General features: G+C 45.7%; 1 protein-coding gene across 1 annotated transcript in view; it reads right to left on the bottom strand.

Annotated features, from left to right (window-relative positions):
* DDX43 (DEAD-box helicase 43) overlaps positions 1-21,179 on the bottom strand; it is a gene marked incomplete at both ends in the record, with an annotated part of 462,922 nt that overhangs the window by 65,200 nt on the left and 376,543 nt on the right.

Genomic DNA, 21,179 nt, shown 5'->3' with positions numbered 1-21,179 from the left:
AATGTAGGACTGTGCAAACAGAACTGTCTTGAAGGTGGATACCACCAGACGCAGAACCTGTATGCAAATCGGGAGAGAGAACTGTCTGTGTGACACCAGCCAGTGAATCACAGCCTGTGGTTCCTGAAATTTGTCCAAAAGAAGGAACAAGCTGGTAAGAATTAAAATCAGACCTAGGTAATTTAATTCCCTGGATAGGGTGGAACCTTAGGTAGTTTGGAGTTCACCCGATTCTTTGCAGGAATTAAATCTGCACAAGGAGACTCAGGACCTACAAACCCGTTTCTGGGTACCCTAAAATAAACATTTTGCAGATCTCCTTGACGCTCATCAAAAGTCCACGGGGGCTGGAAACCAGCGAAGATGTCCCCCCCACCCCAATAATGGGTGAGGGCAGACCTTCATGCTGAAGGGGTCTTGTCTGCGGGTCCGGAGAAGCTAGCTCTAGGCTTACCAGACCAAGGTTCCCCCTTTCAATGCAGAGATGCCAGCGTGCCCCCTTTCAATGCAGAGATGCAGTAGAGATGCCAGCGTAAGCGTGCCCCCCCCCCCCCCCCCCGTGCGAGACCAGTGCACTTACCTCAGCAATCACAGCTCTATGTAGCTGCAGGTGCTATATATATATATATATTGCTCACGATCCGCTAGCTTGTGTACTGCAGCAGAAGCCCACAGCATCCCTGACAAAGTTTGCCAAGTTTGGGACCCCCTTCAGCCTCTGTGCAGCCAGCATAGGCGGCTCTGCAGAGAAAGGCATCAAATGGATTGGGGGTAGGAAAGTGTGACTTACCCATGTTTTCCTCTCAGTGTCTTCTTCCCCTTGCTCTGCTTTGTGTCCTGGCTGCCCCGGCGGGATGGTGTGGATGGAGCACAGTTCTCTGGAGTAACCCGGACAGCCTGACAAGCTCTGCAGTGCTCCTACCCAAGCCTCCATCATACCAGGTAAAGGTTGGGGAAAGGGACTGGGAGGGAGTCAGCCCCTAAGAACGGCTGCAATAAGGGATGCTCACACCTGCTTTTTCCAAAAATAATGAAAAACTTTATTGAAAAACATTGTACACTCAGCTTAAAAATAACCCCAACATGTGGGGTACAATACACAATATATCAAAGGCAGTGGATAGAACATGTATGACATAAAAACATGACAATGACTCACAGACACATGGCCGGCCACACACACACACACACACTCCAGAAGTACGGATACACAGAACCCAGGACAGGCAGCAGATAGCTCGTAGTCTGGAGCTTTGTTATTGCTGCTCAGGCCGGGGTTCCCGTATCGGCATGCCACAATTGTAGGATTGAGAACAACCCAGTATACCAAACCCTCTGCTTCACCTTTTCCAGAGGTAAACAACTTAGACTAATAGTGTCCAATTTCTTCATTTAATCAAGCACATATGGACCAATAGTTCTACACTTTGCCTGATCCATTATTGTGCAACATCTGAAACTACTATCATTCCAATAGGTGTAGATATCAATACTGCAGTCAAGATTCAAAAATAAGACATGACTTCCTCACCAATTGGGTGTTGGAAATGAAATTAGCAGTATGCTTGAGAAATACTCTCTTTTATACAGGGATTCTCAAAGCTGAAGGAATGTCTGTAAATAAGGAACAGATGTAGAATATGGAACTGTCCGTGCTTGGCAGTATCAGCTGTTTTTTCTTTTCACAGATAGGTGAAGGCTTGTGGAGGTAATATGGCCACTTGTTGGAAATAGGGCAAATTTATACCGTAGTGATCATCCAGTGACGGTTATATAGGGACTCTCCTTATAGGTCTGATGGGAGCGGGGGAGAGACGCAGTTACAGACTGCGCAGGCTCGCACCGGTGTCTAATGGTAACCAATGTAATTTTAATATCGGGCAGATTAATGTTGACCTTGTATGGTCATCCGCTGCATCTAGCAGTCCTTTATTGGCTCTATGGAATCGGTGTTCCCTGCCTTTTCTCTATCCCCCTATGCAGTATAGCAGGTGCTCACCATATTTTGTGGACTTCAAGGGAGTGGATTCACCAGTCAACTTGATTTTGGGGTGGTCACTCAGCTCTCAGGCTGCCCATCACGCGCTCCATGGGACGATCGGCGTACACCGCGCATCGCGGTTTCAAGGCGCCTTGGCTGGATCAGGAAGTCGGTGGCACATCCGGGTGGTGTGCGGCCGGCGTGTGACGTCAACGTGTTTCGCGTGTGTGACGCACACTTCATCAGGACGTCATTGCGTTGTACGGAGGGTCAATTTGAAGGGGCGCTGCCTGATTGGTAAGTATTCACAGCTGTCAAACCCACGAACATTCCTTCAGTTTGTCCTCCTACTCGGTTAAAAGACCTATGGCGAAACGCCATCTTGTGGTACAAAACAGGTATAGCATGCCAATTGCTTTAAACTGGTTTAGGTGGCGAGGCCTACATTTATGTAGTTTGTCTCTTGATCAAGACCAACTGGGTGTGGTAGTTTATGAATAAGTATATTTCCCCTTGAATAATATCCTCCTTCAGGAAAATTACATTCCTTAATATACTTCCACCCCCCTTAAGTCTCTCTCCAAAGTATTTTCGCCATATATAATTCAGGGCAGCTTTGGCCCTGTAGACTGGGTTAAAAATAGACGCCCCCTGCCTCAAACTGGGGACATATTGCCTGAATGGCGTGGAACGGTTAGGACCCAAACGTCCCCTGCTCAAATTATGATAAGTGTCAACATTGGTAGATATGATTACTAAATATGGAATTGTTTCCCATGAATCATGATGCCATGTATTTGTTTAAGAAGATAACTGATAACTGCTCAGGGTGCTCATGGTGTAGAGCAAGAGGGGGGGCACTGCCTATTTCTTGTTCCATGCAGCACCTGTGGGCAGGAAATTATTCAGTATATAGTGTGCATTATGCTGAATGAATTCAATATGTCCTAATTGGTTTTAAAATATAAAAATATTGGGATAAGTGACAGCAATAATAAACTTGTTCCTGGGTATACTGAGGGTAAATGCTCTGGAACCCTGTGCTCTTTTGTAGCAAGAGATAGATAAAAGCCTACTGTTTTATTAGACAGTTAGCATAATCCCGGAGCCTCGCCACCTAAACCAGTTTAAAGCAATTGGCATGCTATACCTGTTTTGTACCACAAGATGGCGTTTCACCATAGGTCTTTTAACCGAGTAGGAGGACAAACTGAAGGAATGTTCGCGGGTTTGACAGCTGTGAATACTTACCAATCAGGCAGCGCCCCTTCAAATTGACCCTCCGTACAACGCAATGACGTCCTGACGAAGCGTGCGTTACGCACGCGGAACGCGTTGACGTCACACGCCGGCCGCACACCACCCGGAAGTGCCACCGACTTCCTGATCCAGCCAAGGCGCCTTGAAACCGCGATGTGCGGTGTACGCCGATCGTCCCATGGAGCGCTGGATGGGCAGCCTGAGAGCCGAGTGACCACCCCAAAATCAAGTTGACTGGTGAATCCACTCCCTTGAAGTCCACAAAATATGGTGAGCACCTGCTATACTGCATAGGGGGATAGAGAAAAGGCAGTGAACACCGAGTCCATAGAGCCAATAAAGGACTGCTAGATGCAGCGGATGACCATACAAGGTCAATATTAATCTGCCCGATATTAAAATTACATTGGTTACCATTAGACACCGGTGCGAGCCTGCGCAGTCTGTAACTGCATCTCTCCCCCGCTCCCATCAGACCTATAAGGAGAGTCCCTATATAACCATCACTGGATGATCACTACGGTATAAATTTGCCCTATTTCCAACAAGTTGCCATATTACCTCCACAAGCCTTCACCTATCTGTGAAAAGAAAAAACAGCTGATACTGCCAAGCACAGACAGTTCCATATTCTACATCTGTTCCTTATTTACAGACATTCCTTCAGCTTTGAGAATCCCCGTATAAAAGAGAGTATCTCTCAAGCATACTGCTAATTTCATTTCCAACACCCAATTGGTGAGGAAGTCATGTCTTATTTTTGAATCTTGACTGCAGTATTGATATCTACATCTATTGGAATGATAGTAGTTTCAGATGTTGCACAATAATAGATCAGGCAAAGTGTAGAACTATTGGTCCATATGTGCTTGATTAAATGAAGAAATTGGACACTATTAGTCTAAGTTGTTTACCTCTGGAAAAGGTGAAGCAGAGGGTTTGGTATACTGGGTTGTTCTCAATCCTACAATTGTGGCATGCCGATCCGGTAACCCCGGCCTGAGCAGCAATAACAAAGCTCCAGACGACTACGAGCTATCTGCTGCCTGTCCTGGGTTCTGTGTATCCGTACTTCTGGAGTGTGTGTGTGGCCGGCCATGTGTGTGTGAGTCAGTGTCATGTTTTTATGTCATACATGATCTATCCACTGCCTTTGATATATTGTGTATTGTACCCCACATGTTGGGGTTATTTTTAAGCTGAGTGTACAATGTTTTTCAATAAAGTTTTTCATTATTTTTGGAAAAAGCAGGTGTGAGCATCCCTTATTGCAGCCGTTCTTAGGGGCTGACTCCCAGTCCCTTTCCCCAACCTTTACTCAATATTACCTTTGGTTGCGGTGGCTCCCTGCTTTCTAATGGTGGCCTTTAAAGTATATTCATAGGTCCCCAGACGGAGTGTGTCCAGCTGATACATACGTTGGACGCAGAGGTCTCTGGTATAGGTGTTTCCTACATAGTTGCCTCCATCATACCAGGACCTTGCCTCCACCAGATCAGAATTCTTGCCTTATCCACAAGCTCAGGAAGTCCCCAAACCTCAGCTAGCGGAGAACACTTGCCTTCTTCCACCAGATCAGAACCTCTTCCTATCTACACTAAATCAGAACCTACCCAGGAACTCCACCATGTCCTCAAGCCTCCCCCAGACCAGGACTTCGCTTCCACCAGATTAGTATGTTCCCAACCTCCCAAACCCCGACCATAACAGATCTCTTGTCATACCCCACCAGCTCAGAAAGTCCCCAAAACCAAAGCCAGCTCAGAACCCTGGCCTTCTTCCACCAAATCAGAAACGTTTGCCTGTTTACATTAGATCAGAACCTACCAAGGAGTCCATCAGACCAGGGCTTTGCTTCCACCAGATCACAACGTCCCAACCTCGACAGGATCAGGACTCCTGCCTTATCCACCAGCCCAGAAAGTCCCCAAACCTGAGGAAGCTCCTAACCCCTGCCTTTTTCGAACAGATCAGAACCTTTGCCTGTCTACACCAAATCAGAACGTAGCCAGGAACACAACCATGTCCTCCAGTCTCCCCCAGAGCAGGACTTCGCTTCTACCAGCTCAGAACATACCCCATCCCAATCCTGAGCTCCCATCCCAGGCTCTCCCCAGGCCCTCTCCCAGAGGGTTCTCTCCATCAGGTGGACACATGGGCCGGTATGCCCCCCATCCTCCATACCTGGCTGTGCCCCGCTCTCCTCCAGCCGATCTCTTCCCCAGCTGGGCTCTGTCAGCCCATGCTCACAATGGCTCCCTCCCCACCGTGTCACATCCGACCAGCGGGGGCTCGCTGCTTCAGTTCCCCAGCGTGGCGGCGCCTTCTCGAGTCCTCAGTCCTCCCGGCTCCTCCCCAGCCAATGGCATGGGGCTTGCCTTTCAGCATATCAGGAAGCGTGTATCGGACCCACTTCCTGATTGGCCAGGAGGAGGATCCGTGTGACAATAGCGAATTTTCATTCGCTATTGTCACACAATGGGTGGGCTCGGGGCGCACTGCTATGCGCCCAGGGTCCACCCTTTGCTGAAGCCTATTAGAGCCTCTAGCTCTAATCAGGTGATGAAAAAAAAAAGCCCATTGAACTCCATGCGTCCGTCGTCTCGCATGTAGATTAGGGGGCCGGACGCATGGAAGGGGGGTGGTGCCCCTGCGCCACCAACACACCGACCGCCACTGAGCTGGGACCTGCTCACCCCCCAGGCCCTGATGCAAAAGTATGGACCATTAAGTTAGGGTCTGAGACAAAGACTTCGGAACCAGCCATAGTAAACATTCTGTGTGCCACAGCCTCCGCTTTGTCAGCCGGGTCCCTAAAGGACGGGGATTCCTCTACTGGGATCATGGTTGCTTTATTCAACCTGAAAACAGGAGGGTCCACAACTGGTGGACTAGCACACTTTTTTAAACGTGACTCCCCAAAAAAGAAACATACAGCAAAACATTTGGGGACCACAAAGGGTAATTTTGGTTGTTCCCATTCCATACAGGAATACCTGTCAAAATAAGGCACATAGAGAAAAAAATGGATTTTTGTAAAATCTTACCGTAAAATCCTTTTCTCTTAGCTCATCGACAGACGTAGTCCTCGGTGATACACCACCTTCGGGTTATGTTACCTCCGCAGGAGCAGGACTAGACAGGAAATTAAAAAGCTCTGGCCACACCCTAGGGGCAGTCCCAGAGGGTATATCCTCTCTCTCTCTGCCTCAGCAAATCAGTTATGTGAAAAAGCAGTGCTTAGAGAATTTAACCCAACCCAACTCCAAAACAGAGGGGCGGGGACTACGTCTGTCGATGAGCTAAGAGAAAAGGATTTTACGGTAAGATTTTACAAAAATCCATTTTTCTCTAGCGCTCATCGACAGACGTAGTCCTCGGTGATACACCACCTTCGGGACGTCCCAGAGCAGTATCACAACTGAGGGGTGGGAAAATGGAAATCAAATCCCAATCTAGAAGGCCCAACCGGTGCCAACTAGAAGTTTACAATGCTCATCCTTAATGATGAGACTCAACAAAACAATTTTCAAACAGAAAAAAACCCTCGAGGTAGACCACCGGTCTCCTCAAATTGCGGCCTGCAAAACCTTGCGGCCAAATGAGGCATCCGCCGATGCCGTCACATCAATTTTATAGAATTTAGTAAAGGTATGTACCGACGACCAAGTGGCCGCCTTACATACCTGGACCACTGACGCCTGATGGCGAAAGGCCCAGGAAGTACTGAGCGCTCGAGTGGAGTGCGCCCTAACAGGGAACGGAGGACTCTGACCCTTAATAGAATAAGCCTGTACCACCGTTTGTCTAATCCATTTGGCAATGGTCGCGGCAGATGCAGGCAAACCCTTTCTGGGGCCATCCGTGATCACAAAAAGTGAATCCGTCTTACGGAATGATTCCGTAGCTTTCAGGTATACCCTGATTGCCCGAACCACGTCCAAGGAATGCAACGCATGTTCCCGATGATGCTTGGGCTGAGGACACAAGGAAGGTAGTACAATATCTTCATTCAGATGAAAATCTGAAACCACCTTAGGAAGAAAAGATGGCTTAGGATGAAGTACTACCTTATCCCTATGAATCACTAGGTATGGGGACTGGCATGATAATGCAGCCAGTTCTGACACCCTGCGAGCAGAAGTAATAGCCACCAAGAAGGCCACCTTCTGGGATAAAGTAAGCAAGGGAATCTCCCTGATGTTTTCAAAGGGAGGTTTCTGTAGAACCGACAAAACCAAATTAAGATCCCAGGGCGGTAAGGGCGCGCGGACTGGAGGAGCCAGGTGCCGCACCCCCTGGATGAAATTCCGCACCAAGGATTTGGTAGCTAAAGGTTTCTGAAAGAAGATTGCTAATGCTGAAACTTGACCCTTGATGGTGCTCAAGGCTAGCTTCTGCTCAACCCCTTGTTGCAAAAAGGCCAATATTCGAGACACCGAATAGGTACGTGGAGGAAATCCTAAAGATTCGCACCACGCAATGTAAGTCTTCCATGTGTGATAATAGACTTTGCTGGAAGTCGCTTTCCTTGCTTTAATAAGGGTAGGAATGACTGAAGTAGACAAACCTCTGTCCTTCAGTACTTGGGTCTCAATGGCCAGGCCATTAAAACCAGCGACTGTAAAGCACGAAGGTAAATAGGTCCTAGAGACTACAGACACTCCCTGAGACGAAGTTCCCACGGAACGTCTGCGACTAACATGTCCAAGTCGGCCAGGCCGGCTTGAAGAGGCCAGCCTAGAATTTCTAGGACCACTGGCGCTGATAGGATCTGAACCAGGCGTCCCTAGAGCTATCTGGCCCCGACCATCCGAGAAAGTCTGGTCGTTTTCTGTTCCCACACATTTATCAGATACCTGATAGTTATCAGGAAAGGTGATCTTTTCTGGTTGAACCTCAGGGACCGAAGTCACCCGACTAGAGGCTACTTGGCCTATCTGGTCAATCAGATCCGATTCCTGTGAGGTATCGGGACTAATCTTAGGAAAAGGTAAAGGAAAAGATCTATACAGGGAACGGTAACTACCGCTTCCTGTACTTAAATGTTGGAAGGGAAGAATCGCACCGGTAGTAGTGGTAGATGCTCGATCTAATGTCCTAAATACCGGTGAAAACGTCCCCCCACCCTGAAATCGGGTGGGGGCGCACCTTCAGGCTGTGTACTCCTTTACTTCGGGTTTGGCTGGGTTGGTCCTCTGCTTGTCCGACCATCCCTTCTTGAACCCTCCTGGAGGAGTCTTGCCTTTCCCGGGAGTACCAGCCGGGCGCCCTTTATGGGCGGTAAAGAAAGGTCCTCGCTTGTTGCGAGGTCCCTTAACTTTTGCAGCCTGTGGCAAAAAAGTACTCTTGCCCCCGGTGGCATCCTTAATGATTTCATCTAGGTTGGCTCCAAATAGACGATTCCCCTGAAAAGGGAGATTGGTCAAAGTCTTTTTGGAACCTAGGTCAGCTGACCAGCATTTTAACCACAGCACACGTCTGAGGATCACTGCTAACTTAGATGCATGCCTTAACAAGGGAGTAGTGTCCAAGGCTGCGTCACAGATAAACCGTAGCCCTTGTATGATCTGTTCTATCAAATCAGATGTCTCCTGGGGAATATCTTTTCCCCTAAGATCTTGGCGTACCATTTTCGCCCATTCCGTAAGTGTCTGGGAAACTAGACCAATAACAATTACTGGTCTAAATGCTGACCCTATCAGAGAAAAGATAGTGCGGGACTCCGCTTCTATCTTTCGATCCACCGGATCCTTAAAGGACGAAGTGTCCTCCACTGGAATAACCGTGGCTTTATTCAGCCTGGAAATAGGCGGATCCACGACTGGTGGTACCGTCCATTTCTTAATGATGGATTCCTCAAACGGATAGCGTCTAGCAATACGCTTGGAAATAGTAAAGGTACGTTTAGAATGCTCCCATTCTCCTTTAATCTGATTACCAAAACATTTAGGTACAGGAAAAGCCTTCGCCGTCTTGATGGGCTTATTAGTCCCAAAAGGCCTTTCTGTTTCAGTTGCCTCTGCCGGTAAAGCCTCAAGTTTTAAGGTTTCTTGCACTGCCACAACTAGTGCGTCCACCAATGCTTCTTCCTGAATTATAGCAGGAGAAGAAGCGTCCTCCTCACTGTCTGAGGGGGCTTTACCTGGGATAACAGCCCTTGCAGAGGAACCTGCAACTGCAGTGACCATCTCTGAATCAGAGTCAGAGGTGTCAGATAGTATAGGGGTAGGCGGGGGTCGCTTCCTTGACCCCCGTCCCTGACAGGCCGCCTCCACCCGAGCCACCATAGACTCCAAAATTACTGTAAATGACTCTATACTCTGTGCACCGGCGGGTCCCGAGGCCCCCTCGAGGGAAACAGGTGGGGGAATATGTGTGGCAGGGTCCATAATAACTCCAGTTACTTCCTGGATGATATAATTCAAAAGTAAAGAAAAAACTTTTTTTTTTTTTTTTTTGACCCTCAGTGCCACAAAAAAACCCCTTAGTGTTACCTGCTAGGGATCCCTATCGATCGAGAGAGAGAGAGATAGACCCCCAGGCTCACCACTTGATGTTCAGAGTTAAACTGCAACAGCTTACAGCGCTGTCTTAGACAAACAGGAAGTCTTTTGGCTGGCTGCCCAGGAAGAAGGGAGGCGGCTCCGCCCCTCTGCACGCCTTCCGGCGCCTCCCCCAAGCTCCACGAGGTGTAGAATCACCTCAAACATGGCCGCCCCCATGCTGGAGACACGAGGCTACGCCAAAATGGCGGCTCGTGCGATCCAGCAAAAAAAAAAAAATGGCGGCGGCCTGTGCTGACTAGCGGTGTGCTGCAGGCACACAACACTCTCTCTGCATGGGGATATGGCGTGGTTGGCGGTACCGGCCCTGGCGGACCGCATGGCCGTTCGGGAGGCCTGCTAATAGCTGGAGATCTGATTTGGAAGGCAGTCTACATGTCCATGGCTTCTGACTGGTAGGTAGCTTATACTCCAGAATGCCACAGATTACATCTTTAAAACATGTATACAATAGATTGTTAGCTCCCAAACCAAGCCTCCTGGCTTTTTGCACACATAAAATCACACTCAAAGTAGGAGGATTTGTGACATGTTATAGGATAGAAAGAACTCTTTCTTACCATACAGAGAGGGGCCCGCGTTCACCACAAAAACCCGTCAGGGAAAAAGGGGGAACATACTACTCACCATACCGGAACCAGGCGGGCACCAACTCCTGACAGTACCCCTCTCCACCGGAGCGGGAGGGCTGTCGACCGATACGGACGCCGTGACTCATGGTCTTTGGCGTTTCAGCGAGACGTTTAACTCGCGGGTTCAGTCCTTTTAATGGGACTTTGTCGCGGCCGACCCAGCGCGGAGCTATGGCCTGCACGCGCTCGTAGGCTGAACTGGGGTGACCACCGGATCTCGACATCCAGCCCGTCGCCCAGTTCAGCTTTCTTGCTTGAAGATCTCACAGGAACACTGGAGAAAAAAAGCTGTCTAAAAATCCTTTTAGAAAAAAATTCTTGCCAGGACCTAAGATCCCAGCAAGGTATCTAGGTCCTTACTCCTAACTAGACAGAAAATAACTGATTTGCTGAGGCAGAGAGAGAGAGGATATACCCTCTGGGACTGCCCCTAGGGTGTGGCCAGAGCTTTTTAATTTCCTGTCTAGTCCTGCTCCTGCGGAGGTAACATAACCCGAAGGTGGTGTATCACCGAGGACTACGTCTGTCGATGAGCGCTAGAGAAATTGGATTTTTGACTTACCGTAAAATCCCTTTCTCTAAAGTTCATTGACAGACACAGCTTCATATCTTCTTGACCATTGAGTTATGCTGCCCCCTACAGCAGTAGGACACTAGGCAGGAAAAAAATGTCACCACGCCTATGGGGAAATACCTGCAGACATAAACCCACACACTCTGCTACAGCCCTTAGTGTAGTTGCAGTGTTTCAAAGACAACAAACCCATTCCACTCAAATCAGAGGGGCGGGTGCTGCGTCTTTCAATGAACTTCAGAGAAAAGGATTTTACGGTAAGTCAAAAATCCATTTTTCTCTATCGTTCATTGACAGGCGCAGCTTCACATCTTCTTGATCATTGAGACACCCCAAAGCAGTATTTGCATGAGGGGTGGGAAAAACCAACGCAAAGAACGTAATTTCCCAAGGCTAAACGTAGCCAACCAGGTAACAAGGAGCTCAACCAGGAACAACTGGAGCTTACCTGGAAAAAAAAAAAAAAAAAAAAAGTTTTTAGAAAGCAGCCTGCAAAACCTTGCGGCCAAAAGAGGCATTCGAAGATGCCAACACATGTACCTTGTAGAATTTTGTCAACGTGTGCACCGATGACCAAGTTGCCACCTTGCAAACTTGCATCACTGACACCTGATGGCGAAAAGCCCAAGAGGCACTCAGCGCTCTAGTATAATGCGCGGGAAGGGAGGAATCTGACCCTTTAGTGAATAAGCTAGAACCACCGTCTGTCTGATCCATCTGGATATGGTCGCAGAAGACACGGCCAATCCTTTACGAGGTCCTTCAGGAAGGACAAAGTCAGAATTCCTGAAAGATTCAGTAGATGCCAGGTAAACTAATTGCATGAACCACATGCTGAGAATGCAAAGCAATTTCCTTGGCATGCTTGGGCTTAGGACAGAGTGAAGGCAGCACAATGTCTTCATTCAATGGAAATCAGAAACCACCTTAGGAAGGAACGACTCAGGCAAAGCTTTATCGCTCTGAGCTCAGATATTTATCGGCTGCTTGGACTCTTCCACTGTCCAGGATACCTGGGCGCAGAGCCTCTCCAGCACTTCTCCCTAGCCTAACAGGCTGGTGTCACTGGTTACCATCGTCCAATACAACGGAAGGAAGGACTTGCCTTGATGTAGTGTTGACCAGTGAAGCCACCATAGAAGAGCAGACTTTGTGTTGCGACTCAACCGAATCAAGGTATCCAAGAACTTTGGATCCTTGTTCCACTTTGCAAGAATCTCACTTTGTAAGGGTCTCGTGTGGAACTAAGCAAACGGAACCGCCTCAAAGGTTGATACCATCAGACCCAAGGCCCGCATGCAAGTCTGCCCAGAGCACAGACTGTTTTCCAAAAGCAACCGGATCATCCGCTGAAACTACTGCAGATTGTCCGGGGGAAGAAAGACCCTCGCCAAAGCGGAATCCAGAGTCACGCCCACATAATCCAGTCTCAGCGAAGGTATCAGAGCGGATTTTTTTAAATTGATGTCTATCAATAGATCGTCCAGGTACCAAAATCCCCCGTTGGGGCAATAATGCCAACACTGGGGCCAGCACCTTGGTAAAGACCCTGGGGGCAGAGGCGAGACCAAAGGGTAACGCCACAAATTCATAAATGTTCCTCTCCTATAGCAAAGCGAAGAAAATGCTGGTGACCAGCGTAGATAGGGATGTGTAAATATGCGTCCTTGATATCTATGGAGGCCAAAAAGTCTTCTTGGTGTGGGAACGCCACTACTGTGTGAATGGACGCCATTAAAAACTTCTATACCTGTACAAAACGGTTTAGAGCATTGAGGTCCAAGATTGGACGCACTTGCCTTCCTTCCTGGGCACAGTAAATGGGTTTGAATAAAACCCTTGAAAGCGTTCCTGAGAAGGAACCGACACAATCACCCCTTGAGACAGCAGATCTTGTACCACCGCTCATAGATCCCTTAACCGGTCTGGAGATAGGCGCAGATTGGACGGGAAGAACCTGTCCGACAGTGGAGACCGGAATTCGATCTTGTACCCTGATCAGATCAGTTTGTGAACCCATTTGTCCTAAAACAAGGAAGTCCATGGTTCTGGAAAGAAGTGAAGATGTCCTCCCACCCCAGAAGGGGTGAGGGCGCCCTTTTATGCAGATGAGAATTTGTCCGCAGATCTGGATTGGCCTGTCTTTGGTTTTCCTGACCACGTCTTCTTGGAACCCCCAGAAGACCTGAAAGGCTTTCCTTTCTCCTGCGACCCGGATGCACGAAAAAGCCACCTATAAGCAGTAAAAGAAGGTCCCCGTCTTGTACGTGGTGCCTTGCCCTTAAGAGGATTGGGGAAGAAGAGTACTCTTCCAACCCATAAGGCCTTTGAGCAACTCATCCAGGGAGGATCCAAACAACTTCTCCCCCGTAAAGGGAAGGTCAGAAAGAGCCTTTTTGGAAGCCTGGTCCGCAGACCAGCTCTAACCACACCATGCGTTTAATAGCAATCCCCACCGCAAACACTCTGGCCACCAGGGTAGCCGCATCCAGCGACGCATCACATACATACAGCTGTGCTTGTGTCTATTGATCTATGAGCTCAATCAGCCCCGGAGAGATCTGTTCCGTTTCCAAGTGACCTTTAAGTAACTTCACCCATTCAGTGATGGTCTGTGACACCAGGGTGGTCACAAATATTGGTTTCAATATTGAGCCCGCTAACACATGTAAATGGCAGGATCCGTCTATCACCTTATCTTTTTGGCACGGATTGTCACCAGTTTGTACAATAAAGAGCACTTAAGCACATTGCACCTTCACTGGCTACTTGCTTAATGACTTTTTTTGGAACTTTATTTATTCAATTATTCATATTTAAATTATTTATGCACCATTGTATGGTATATTGATTTGCCTTCTATCACGCATATGTATTTGCACTTGATTTCACAGCACTGTATGATTCAGATTAGAATGATTTATTTCATTTATTAATTTACCATTCATTTATTTGCAATATTACACAGTTTTCACCCACCTACACAAGAATTTTGGCACCAGTCACTTTATATATTCCAATTTGTGCTGTGTTTTTTGTCATTTTTTAATTACTTTTGAACAGCAGCATTTTGGATTGAGGGTAAACATCATACATCCATAGCGCAGTATTAGTACACATTTTTAATGTATATAGTGCAACCATTCATAAAAAGCATACTAAAATCTCAACTTTAATCAAAAATTAAAAATGTTCATATCCATATAATGCCTTGGAAGAAAAGCACATAAAACCCTTAAAATATATATAAAAAAATATATGCATAAAAAATTCATATATACAGTGGGTACGGAAAGTATTCAGACCCCCTTAAATTTTTCACTCTTTGTTATATTGCAGCCATTTGCTAAAATCATTTAGGTTCATTCTTCTTCCTCATGAATGTACACATAGCACCCCATACTGACAGAAAAACACAGAATTGTTGACATTGTTGCAGATTAAAAAAGAAAAACTGAAATATCACATGGTCCTAAGTATTCAGACCCTTTGCTGTGACACTCATATTTAACTCAGGTGCTTTCCATTTCTTCTGATCATCCTTGAGATGGTTCTACACCTTCATTTGAGTCCAGCTGTGTTTGATTATACTGATTGGACTGGATTAGGAAAGCCACACACCTGTCTATATAAGACCTTCCAGATCACAATGCATGTCAGAGCAAATGAGAATCATGAGGTCAAAGGAACTGCCTGAAGAGCTCAGAGACAGAATTGTGGCAAGGCACAGATCTGGCCAAGGTTACAAAAAGATTTCTGCTGCACTTAAGGTTCCTAAGAGCACAGTGGCCTCCATAATCCTCAAATGGAAGACGTTTGGGTCGAACAGAACCCTTCCTAGAGCTGGCCGTCCGGCCAAACTGAGCTATCGGGGGAGAAGAGCCTTGGTGAGAGAGGTAAAGAAGAACCCAAAGATCACTGTGGCTGAGCTCCAGAGATGCAGTCAGGAGATGGGAGAAAGTTGTAGAAAGTCAACCATCACTGCAGCCCTCCACCAGTCGGGGCTTTATGGCAGAGTGGCCCGACGGAAGCCTCTCCTCAGTGTAAGACACATGAAAGCCCGCATGGAGTTTGCTAAAAAAAACACCCGAAGGACTCCAAGATGGTGAGAAATAAGATTCTCTGGTCTGATGAGACCAAAATAGAACTTTTTGGCCTTAATTCTAAGCGGTATGTGTGGAGAAAACCAGGCACTGCTCATCACCTGTCAAATACAGTCCCAACAGTGAAGCATGGTGGTGGCAGCATCATGCTGTGGGGGTGTTTTTCAGCTGCAGGGACAGGACGACTGGTTGCAATCGAGGGAAAGATGAATGCGGCCAAGTACAGGGATATCCTGGACAAAAACCTTCTCCAGAGTGCTCTGGACCTCAGACTGGGCCGAAGGTTTACCTTCCAACAAGACAAAGACCCTAAGCACACAGCTAAAATAACAAAGGAGTGGCTTCACAACAACTCTGTGACTGTTCTTGAATGGCCCAGCCAGAGCCCTGACTTAAACCCAATTGAGCATCTCTGGAGAGACCTAAAAATGGCTGTCCACCAACGTTTACCATCCAACCTGACAGAACTGGAGAGGATCTGCAAGGAGGAATGGCAGAGGATCCCCAAATCCAGGTGTGAAAGACTTGTTGCATCTTTCCCAAAAAGACTCCTGGCTGTATTAGATCAAAAGGGGGCTTCTACTAAATACTGAGCAAAGGGTCTGAATACTTAGGACCATGTGATATTTCAGATTTTCTTTTTTAATAAATCTGCAACAATGTCAACAATTCTGTGTTTATCTGTCAGTATGGAGTGCTATGTGTACATTCATGAGGAAGAAGAATGAACCTAAATGATTTTAGCAAATGGCTGCAATATAAAGTGAAAAATTTAAGGGGGTCTGAAGACTTTCCGTACCCACTGTATATATAAAAAAATTATACATAAAAATAACACGGATATCCATTATGCAAATAAAATATATTTTCCCACTAATTTAAGCATCCCTCAACCATTCCCCAGGGAAAAAATACATAAAACAAATATGAGTGGGAACATATTCCAAGAGGTCCAGACAAAAAATTAATTATTATTTATCGCCAATGAAGCGGTTGAGATTGAAATCCACATTAAGATCTTGGGGCGAAAGAACCTTCGCCTCAAAGATCCAAAAGGATTCTCTCCTGCTCAGTTGACAAATATTATTTCCGCCCCTCCAGTGCTTTTTAATCTGTTCAATGCCCCAAAATCGCAAAAAGTCAGGTTTCCTATCATGTACCTCCCTGAAATGTCTCCACATATTGTGTGAGACCGCCCCCTTTTTTATATTTTTGATGTGTTCTGCCACTCTAACATTCAGAGCTCTTGATTTACGACCTATATACTGGAGCCCGCAACCGCACTCCAACATATATATGACACCGATAGTAGGGCAAGTGATCAAATCCTTGATCGCATACTACTTGCCTGTACTGTTGGCAATAAATGTTTTCCTTTTTTTCTTATTCAGCTTGGTTTGACAGCAAACTCCACATCTACCACAAGCATGGAATTCCGATAAAAACCCAAAGATTGTATTCTTCTTCACAATGGGGGGGGGGGGGGTCAATAACCCCTGGGGCTAAACAATCTTTAAGAATCGGGGCTCTTCTGTAAACAAACCTTGGTTGTTCAGGGAGATGAGGTCCCAGAACCCTATCTTGTTTTAAAATATCCCAATGTCTCTTAACAATATGTTCCACTTGTTTATGTTGAATACTAAAATAAAAAATCATTCTAAAATCCATATTCGACAACAAGGGTTTCACAGTGTCGGCTAGGAGTGTATTCCTATCCTTAGCTATGACTTCTCTTTGATACGCTAATACTTTATTCATGTCATAGCCTTTATCCCTAAATCGATCAATGAGAACTTTCGACTGTAAGAGATAGTCAGCCTGACTGGAGCAGTTCCTGTGTATCCCCCTGCGTATGGGGGTACGGGGCATCCACTGGAAATCCATCTGGGAAAAAAGAAGAGGTACGCTTTTGGTACGCTGGAGACTTATCTTCAGATACGGGACGTGGCTATGGGGACAAGATTCGCTCCCAGTGTAGCGAATTTATTCATGGCCCAGTGGGAGAATAATGTTATTTTCATAAATCGTCCTTTGGAAGGAACTCTTTTGTTACAAGAGGTTCATTGACAATCTGCTGATTGTTTGGAAGGGGGATATTAACTCCTTTAATGAATTTAGGGAGAAAATGAGTAGGAATGATAAGGGTATTGAGCTGACTTGCACAGTGAGTACTGACAGTGTGCAATTCCTGGATTTGGAAATTTTTAAGGCCCAAGGGCAAATTCTTACTAGGAATTTCTTTAAGCCAACAAATAGAAATTTTTATCTGCCCGTAGACAGCTGTCACCACAGGAATTGGCTATTCAATATTCCTAAGGGACAGCTGATTCGGATACGCAGGAACTGCTCAAGTCAGGCTGACTATCTCTTACAGTCGAAAGTTCTCATTGATCGATTTAGGGATAAAGGCCATGACATGAATAAAGTATTAGCGGATCAAAGAGAAGTCATAGCTAAGGATAGGAATACACTCCTGGCCGACACTGTGAAACCCTTATCGTCGATTATGGATTTTAGAATGATTTTTGATTTTAGTATTCAACATAAACAAGTGGAACATATTGTTAAGAGACATTGGGATATTTTAAAACAAGATAGGGTTCTGGGACCCCCATCTCGCTGAACAACCATGGTTTGTTTACAGAAGAGCCCCGATTCTTAAAGATCAGGGGTTATTGACCCCCCCATTGTGAAGAATACCATGTTTGGGTTTTTATCAAGATTTCGTACTTGTGGTAGATGTGGAGTTTGCTGTCAAACCAAACTGAATAAGAAAAAGAGGAAAATCTTTATTGCCAACAGTACAGACAAGGAGTATGTGATCAAGGATTTGATCACTTGCTCTACTATTGGTGTCGTATATGTGTTGGAGTGCGGGCTCCAATATATAGGTCGTACATCAAGAGCTTTGAATGTTAGAGTGGCAGAACATATCAAAACTATTAAAAAAAAGGGGGCGGTCTCACACAATGTGTCAAGACATTTCAGGGAGGTACATGATAGGAAACCTGACTTTTTGCGATTTTGGGGCATTGAACAGGTTAAAAAACACTGGATTATTATTATATATTAATTATCTTTGCCAACTGAGCAGGAGAGAATCCTTTTGGATCTTTGAGGCAAAGGTTCTTCCGCCTTGAGGTCTTAATGTGGATTTCGATCTCAACCGCTTTATTGGCGATAAATAGTAATTCATTTTTTGTCTGGACCTCTTGGAATATGTTTCCACACATTTGTTTTATGTATTTTTCTCCCTGGGGAATTGTTGAGGGATGCGTAAATAAGTGGGAAAATATATTTTATTTGCATAATGGATATCTGTATTAAGTTATTTTTATATATAATTTTTTTATATATATGAACTTTTTATGCATATATTTTTTTATAACGTTTTATGTACGTTCTTCCAAGGCATTATATGGATATGAACATTTTTAATTCTTAATTTTTTATTAAAATTGAGATTTTAGTATGCTTTTATGAATGGTTGCACTATATCCTTAGGGGATTATATGTGGCGTTTGATGAACAGGCTCCAATGTGAATCATTGTGTTTTATATTGGATTATGAGTGCTTTCACTAGCAGGACATATCATATGTACGCCAAGATATCTGGCTGGGTTGTCACTGAGCTAAGATATACAGTGGGCTCTGTTCCGGTGTCCCCGGCAAATGTGAATGAGGGGCGAGCATGTAATTCACTCCACCAATGAGAATCAGGTGCTGCGGACTGGCTCGGCCTGAAATGGGTCTGTGTACATCCAGTCTCCACCCCTACTGAAGAAGTCGTTGCCTAATGTGCCGACGTAACGCGTATAGGGGGCAGAGCCTGTATGTCAGGCGTCACATCCCTTCCTGACTTTGTACAGAACTGCGCTTCTCATGCACTATTGAGTGCCGGATTTGTAAGTTTATTTCTTTAATAAATTAATTTAAGCATCCAGCAGAAAGCATTAGATCTGTCTCTTTATTCTCTCTCCTTCACCTGAAATATGACCATGATTGAGTGAGACCGGCGCCTGGATTCTTCTTTCACCATCCAAAATGTGATCCACTTTATCATCTTTATACCCCTGTGGGGAATAGTTTTATCTGACCCTCGGTAGTTCCTGGGTCAGACAGTAAGGTGAGAGGCGACTATTTTTGGTGGTGGTAGGACTACAAGCACGGTCACTGAGGTGGAGATTACTGGATTTAATTTTGATCTTGTGGGACTTGATTCTATTCATTTTTTAAATGTGATATGTACACTATATTCTTACAGTTCACGGACCCCCCCGCGCGTGTGACCGGCGGACCCGATGTCCGCCGGTCACTCGGCGATCGGCGGGGGAGAGGGAGAATGTCAGGCAGCTTGTGTAAACAAGCCACCTGTCATTCTCCTTGCTGTTAGGATACTGATCACTCGGATCTAGTATGTAGATCCGTTGATCAGTGTCCATACAGCTCAAGCCCCAGCCAATCACAGTAGAAAGCACGCCCCTAGGGATACACACAGCCCCTCCCTCCCAAATAAAGTTAACCCCTTCACTACCAGTGTATTTTTACAGTAACAGTGCATATATATAGCACTGATTACTGTAGAAATGTCACTGGTAACCCCAAAAGTGTCAAAAATGTCAGTCAAGGGTCCGATCTGTCCGCCCCAATGTCGCAGTACCGCAAAAAAAAAAATCGCAGATCGCCGCCATTACACGTTAAAAAAAAAACAAAAATGACAGAAATCTTTCCCTTTGTTAGTAAACGCGATAACTTTTGCGCAAACCAATCAAAACACGCTTTTTGCGATTTTTTTTTTTACCAAACATAGGTAGCATAAAACAAATTGGCCGAAAAAGTAAAAAAATTTTGATTTTTAAATTTTTTTTTTTGGGGAATTTCATATAAAAAAATGTGAAAAATATTGCTATTTTTGCAAAATTGACGCTTTTTTTTTGTTTATAGCGCGTGATCAAAAAATCGCACAGGTGATCAAATACCACCAAAAGAAAGCTCTGTTTGTGGGAAAAAAAGGACGCCAAATTCGTTTAGGTACGCACGACCGCGCAATTGTCCGTTAAAGTCACCCAGTGCCGAATCGCAAAATACCCCCTGGTCGGAATGGGGGTAAAATCTTCCGGGGCTTAAGTGGTTAACTTACCTCCCAAAGCCTGACTGGAATACTCCCAGAACTGAGGCCTAGTTGGTATTGCTCACCACCTCCATCACAGGAATGAACTCTCAAATGCTGAGGAGAGAAAGAGCATGTGAGGGAGGTCTGAATCAAAGAAAAAGCTCACTCCTGTGAAGGTGGTGAACAAGTAACAAGGCCACGCTTAACAATGCCCTGGGAGTATTCCAGTCAGGCTTTGAGAGGTATGAAAAAAATCTACACCTATAGCAAGGGTATTATTCAACTTTGGTCAGCGCTGCACAGTTTGTTTGTATCTACAAACACCCCTTATCTACATATTACGGGTGCAATGACAGACTCCTGCAAACTGTCAAGTGTAGCTGTTTGCCCATACCGCGTACGAGCAGGCAGTTACTAAATGACAGGAAGAAACAATGAACTACCTAGAGTGCACATCAGCGCCCTGGTAGTTCATTGAAAACTACAAGTGGTCAGCTGCAGGTAGCTGTAGTTTTCACATTCACAGAACTCGATTACACAGTGAATGAATTGTAAATTAATGACATGGCCAGATGGGCAAAGCTCTACATAGTCGTGTTTTTTTTTTTCCAAACTGTCACAGCGGGTGCAGGGAGAAGATCCCAGACGCTTCTTCTTTAGTAACATGTTACACCCTGGATACGGGTGTAACATGCAACAGCTTGTTAAAAGGTGAACTTGGCGTTTAAGGACACTGTCGACATCTAACAACCAATGATGTTGCAGAGGGTGGAACCTAATGTGGAAGCCAAGATACTAGCTTCCCATCAGGTCTGCTCTTGCATTTAACTGACAGCAAGCAGTGGGCAAATTACATACAACAGTTACATTAATCCGTTGTCTGCACTGTTATCTGTCATGTGGAGGCACGTCAGAATTCTAAAGATTGTTAGATGCTCTTTATAAATGA

Source organism: Pelophylax lessonae (assembly GCF_965119305.1).
Source record: "Pelophylax lessonae genome assembly, chromosome: 3".
Classification (NCBI taxonomy): Eukaryota; Metazoa; Chordata; class Amphibia; order Anura; family Ranidae; genus Pelophylax; species Pelophylax lessonae.
This window is presented reverse-complemented; position numbering and strand designations above follow the sequence as displayed.